Source organism: Lepisosteus oculatus, unplaced genomic scaffold (genome assembly GCF_040954835.1).
Source record: "Lepisosteus oculatus isolate fLepOcu1 unplaced genomic scaffold, fLepOcu1.hap2 HAP2_SCAFFOLD_220, whole genome shotgun sequence".
Lineage (NCBI taxonomy): Eukaryota > Metazoa > Chordata > Actinopteri > Semionotiformes > Lepisosteidae > Lepisosteus > Lepisosteus oculatus.
Genome location: NW_027167760.1, coordinates 81,609 through 87,376, shown reverse-complemented (window position 1 = coordinate 87,376; position 5,768 = coordinate 81,609).

The window sequence follows — 5,768 nt, the reverse complement described above, 5'->3', positions numbered from 1 at the left end:
AGCACTTGCATTTGAATGAGTTTCAAGGATGCCTTGGTACTCGTGTGATCTGAGTGACTCAGTTTTGGAATACAACTGTCGCGTGGTGCACCGCGACCTCCAGGCACCCCGGAGTTTCTGAAAAAAAATTTTCTGCGATTTTCACGAATCCACTTTTCTTCAACTTGATTTGGGCTAAAAATCCATCCCTGAAAATAAAAATTCTCTGAGTAGTGTGGAAATACTGATCCTTACCCTACCTGGGGTGTCCACTGAGCATTTCCGCGAACTCTAGTTGAAGTTCTCTGGGCATGGGATTTTGACATGTTCCCCAAACCAAAAGGAATGAGTGTGAAACAATCAAGGAAACAGATAGAAGCACTTGCATTTGAATGAGTTTCAAGGATGCCTTGGTACTCGTGTGATCTGAGTGACTCAGTTTTGGAATACAACTGTCGCGGGGTGCACCGCGACCTCCAGGCACCCCGGAGTTTCTGAAAAAAAATTTTCTGCGATTTTCACGAAACCACTTTTCTTCAACTTGGTTTGGGCTAAAAATCCATCCCTGAAAATAAAAATTCTCTGAGTAGTGTGGAAATGCTGATCCTTACCCTACCTGGGGTGTCCACTGAGCATTTCCGCGAACTCTAGTTGAAGTTCTCTGGGCATGGGATTTTGACATGTTCCCCAAACCAAAAGGAATGAGTGGGAAACAATCAAGGAAACAGATAGAAGCACTTGCATTTGAATGAGTTTCAAGGATGCCTTGGTACTCGTGTGATCTGAGTGACTCAGTTTTGGAATACAACTGTCACGTGGTGCACCGCGACCTCCAGGCACCCCGGAGTTTCTGAAAAAAAATTTTCTGCGATTTTCACGAAACCACTTTTCTTCAACTTGATTTGGGCTAAAAATCCATCCCTGAAAATAAAAATTCTCTGAGTAGTGTGGAAATGCTGATCCTTACCCTACCTGGGGTGTCCACTGAGCATTTCCGCGAACTCTAGTTGAAGTTCTCTGGGCATGGGATTTTGACATGTTCCCCAAACCAAAAGGAATGAGTGGGAAACAATCAAGGAAACAGATAGAAGCACTTGCATTTGAATGAGTTTCAAGGATGCCTTGGTACTCGTGTGATCTGAGTGACTCAGTTTTGGAATACAACTGTCGCGTGGTGCACCGCGACCTCCAGGCACCCCGGAGTTTCTAAAAAAAAATTTTCTGCGATTTTCACGAAACCACTTTTCTTCAACTTGATTTGGGCTAAAAATCCATCCCTGAAAATAAAAATTCTCTGAGTAGTGTGGAAATGCTGATCCTTACCCTACCTGGGGTGTCCACTGAGCATTTCCGCGAACTCTAGTTGAAGTTCTCTGGGCATGGGATTTTGACATGTTCCCCAAACAAAAAGGAATGAGTGGGAAAAAATCAAGGAAACAGATAGAAGCACTTGCATTTGAATGAGTTTCAAGGATGCCTTGGTACTCGTGTGATCTGAGTGACTCAGTTTTGGAATACAACTGTCACGTGGTGCACCGCGACCTCCAGGCACCCCGGAGTTTCTGAAAAAAAATTTTCTGCGATTTTCACGAAACCACTTTTCTTCAACTTGATTTGGGCTAAAAATCCATCCCTGAAAATAAAAATTCTCTGAGTAGTGTGGAAATGCTGATCCTTACCCTACCTGGGGTGTCCACTGAGCATTTCCGCGAACTCTAGTTGAAGTTCTCTGGGCATGGGATTTTGACATGTTCCCCAAACCAAAAGGAATGAGTGGGAAACAATCAAGGAAACAGATAGAAGCACTTGCATTTGAATGAGTTTCAAGGATGCCTTGGTACTCGTGTGATCTGAGTGACTCAGTTTTGGAATACAACTGTCGCGTGGTGCACCGCGACCTCCAGGCACCCCGGAGTTTCTGAAAAAACATTTTCTGCGATTTTCACGAAACCACTTTTCTTCAACTTGGTTTGGGCTAAAAATCCTTCCCTGAAAATAAAAATTCTCTGAGTAGTGTGGAAATGCTGATCCTTACCCTACCTGGGGTGTCCACTGAGCATTTCCGCGAACTCTAGTTGAAGTTCTCTGGGCATGGGATTTTGACATGTTCCCCAAACCAAAAGGAATGAGTGGGAAACAATCAAGGAAACAGATAGAAGCACTTGCATTTGAATGAGTTTCAAGGATGCCTTGGTACTCGTGTGATCTGAGTGACTCAGTTTTGGAATACAACTGTCGCGTGGTGCACCGCGACCTCCAGGCACCCCGGAGTTTCTGAAAAAAAATTTTCTGCGATTTTCACGAAACCACTTTTCTTCAACTTGGTTTGGGCTAAAAATCCTTCCCTGAAAATAAAAATTCTCTGAGTAGTGTGGAAATGCTGATCCTTACCCTACCTGGGGTGTCCACTGAGCATTTCCGCGAACTCTAGTTGAAGTTCTCTGGGCATGGGATTTTGACATGTTCCCCAAACCAAAAGGAATGAGTGGGAAACAATCAAGGAAACAGATAGAAGCACTTGCATTTGAATGAGTTTCAAGGATGCCTTGGTACTCGTGTGATCTGAGTGACTCAGTTTTGGAATACAACTGTCGCGTGGTGCACCGCGACCTCCAGGCACCCCGGAGTTTCTGAAAAAAAATTTTCTGCGATTTTCACGAAACCACTTTTCTTCAACTTGGTTTGGGCTAAAAATCCTTCCCTGAAAATAAAAATTCTCTGAGAAGTGTGGAAATGCTGATCCTTACCCTACCTGGGGTGTCCACTGAGCATTTCCGCGAACTCTAGTTGAAGTTCTCTGGGCATGGGATTTTGACATGTTCCCCAAACAAAAAGGAATGAGTGGGAAAAAATCAAGGAAACAGATAGAAGCACTTGCATTTTAATGAGTTTCAAGGATGCCTTGGTACTCGTGTGATCTGAGTGACTCAGTTTTGGAATACAACTGTCACGTGGTGCACCGCGACCTCCAGGCACCCCGGAGTTTCTGAAAAAAAATTTTCTGCGATTTTCACGAAACCACTTTTCTTCAACTTGATTTGGGCTAAAAATCCATCCCTGAAAATAAAAATTCTCTGAGTAGTGTGGAAATGCTGATCCTTACCCTACCTGGGGTGTCCACTGAGCATTTCCGCGAACTCTAGTTGAAGTTCTCTGGGCATGGGATTTTGACATGTTCCCCAAACCAAAAGGAATGAGTGGGAAACAATCAAGGAAACAGATAGAAGCACATGCATTTGAATGAGTTTCAAGGATGCCTTGGTACTCGTGTGATCTGAGTGACTCAGTTTTGGAATACAACTGTCGCGTGGTGCACCGCGACCTCCAGGCACCCCGGAGTTTCTGAAAAAAAATTTTCTGCGATTTTCACGAAACCACTTTTCTTCAACTTGGTTTGGGCTAAAAATCCTTCCCTGAAAATAAAAATTCTCTGAGTAGTGTGGAAATGCTGATCCTTACCCTACCTGGGGTGTCCACTGAGCATTTCCGCGAACTCTAGTTGAAGTTCTCTGGGCATGGGATTTTGACATGTTCCCCAAACCAAAAGGAATGAGTGGGAAACAATCAAGGAAACAGATAGAAGCACTTGCATTTGAATGAGTTTCAAGGATGCCTTGGTACTCGTGTGATCTGAGTGACTCAGTTTTGGAATACAACTGTCACGTGGTGCACCGCGACCTCCAGGCACCCCGGAGTTTCTGAAAAAAAAATTTCTGCGATTTTCACGAAACCACTTTTCTTCAACTTGATTTGGGCTAAAAATCCATCCCTGAAAATAAAAATTCTCTGAGTAGTGTGGAAATGCTGATCCTTACCCTACCTGGGGTGTCCACTGAGCATTTCCGCGAACTCTAGTTGAAGTTCTCTGGGCATGGGATTTTGACATGTTCCCCAAACCAAAAGGAATGAGTGGGAAACAATCAAGGAAACAGATAGAAGCTCTTGCATTTGAATGAGTTTCAAGGATGCCTTGGTACTCGTGTGATCTGAGTGACTCAGTTTTGGAATACAACTGTCGCGTGGTGCACCGCGACCTCCAGGCACCCCGGAGTTTCTGAAAAAAAATTTTCTGCGATTTTCACGAAACCACTTTTCTTCAACTTGGTTTGGGCTAAAAATCCTTCCCTGAAAATAAAAATTCTCTGAGAAGTGTGGAAATGCTGATCCTTACCCTACCTGGGGTGTCCACTGAGCATTTCCGCGAACTCTAGTTGAAGTTCGTTGGGCATGGGATTTTGACATGTTCCCCAAACCAAAAGGAATGAGTGGGAAACAATCAAGGAAACAGATAGAAGCACTTGCATTTGAATGAGTTTCAAGGATGCCTTGGTACTCGTGTGATCTGAGTGACTCAGTTTTGGAATACAACTGTCGCGTGGTGCACCGCGACCTCCAGGCACCCCGGAGTTTCTGAAAAAAAATTTTCTGCGATTTTCACGAATCCACTTTTCTTCAACTTGATTTGGGCTAAAAATCCATCCCTGAAAATAAAAATTCTCTGAGTAGTGTGGAAATGCTGATCCTTACCCTACCTGGGGTGTCCACTGAGCATTTCCGCGAACTCTAGTTGAAGTTCTTTGGGCATGGGATTTTGACATGTTCCCCAAACCAAAAGGAATGAGTGGGAAACAATCAAGGAAACAGATAGAAGCACTTGCATTTGAATGAGTTTCAAGGATGCCTTGGTACTCGTGTGATCTGAGTGACTCAGTTTTGGAATACAACTGTCGCGGGGTGCACCGCGACCTCCAGGCACCCCGGAGTTTCTGAAAAAAAATTTTCTGCCAATTTCACGAAACCACTTTTCTTCAACTTGTTTGGGCTAAAAATCCATCCCTGAAAATAAAAATTCTCTGAGTAGTGTGGAAATGCTGATCCTTACCCTACCTGGGGTGTCCACTGAGCATTTCCGCGAACTCTAGTTGAAGTTCTCTGGGCATGGGATTTTGACATGTTCCCCAAACCAAAAGGAATGAGTGGGAAACAATCAAGGAAACAGATAGAAGCACTTGCATTTGAATGAGTTTCAAGGATGCCTTGGTACTCGTGTGATCTGTGTGACTCAGTTTTGGAATACAACTGTCGCGTGGTGCACCGCGACCTCCAGGCACCCCGGAGTTTCTGAAAAAAAATTTTCTGCGATTTTCACGAAACCACTTTTCTTCAACTTGGTTTGGGCTAAAAATCCTTCCCTGAAAATAAAAATTCTCTGAGTAGTGTGGAAATGCTGATCCTTACCCTACCTGGGGTGTCCACTGAGCATTTCCGCGAACTCTAGTTGAAGTTCTCTGGGCATGGGATTTTGACATGTTCCCCAAACCAAAAGGAATGAGTGGGAAACAATCAAGGAAACAGATAGAAGCTCTTGCATTTGAATGAGTTTCAAGGATGCCTTGGTACTCGTGTGATCTGAGTGACTCAGTTTTGGAATACAACTGTCGCGTGGTGCACCGCGACCTCCAGGCACCCCGGAGTTTCTGAAAAAAAATTTTCTGCGATTTTCACGAAACCACTTTTCTTCAACTTGGTTTCGGCTAAAAATCCTTCCCTGAAAATAAAAATTCTCTGAGAAGTGTGGAAATGCTGATCCTTACCCTACCTGGGGTGTCCACTGAGCATTTCCGCGAACTCTAGTTGAAGTTCGTTGGGCATGGGATTTTGACATGTTCCCCAAACCAAAAGGAATGAGTGGGAAACAATCAAGGAAACAGATAGAAGCACTTGCATTTGAATGAGTTTCAAGGATGCCTTGGTACTCGTGTGATCTGAGTGACTCAGTTTTGGAATAC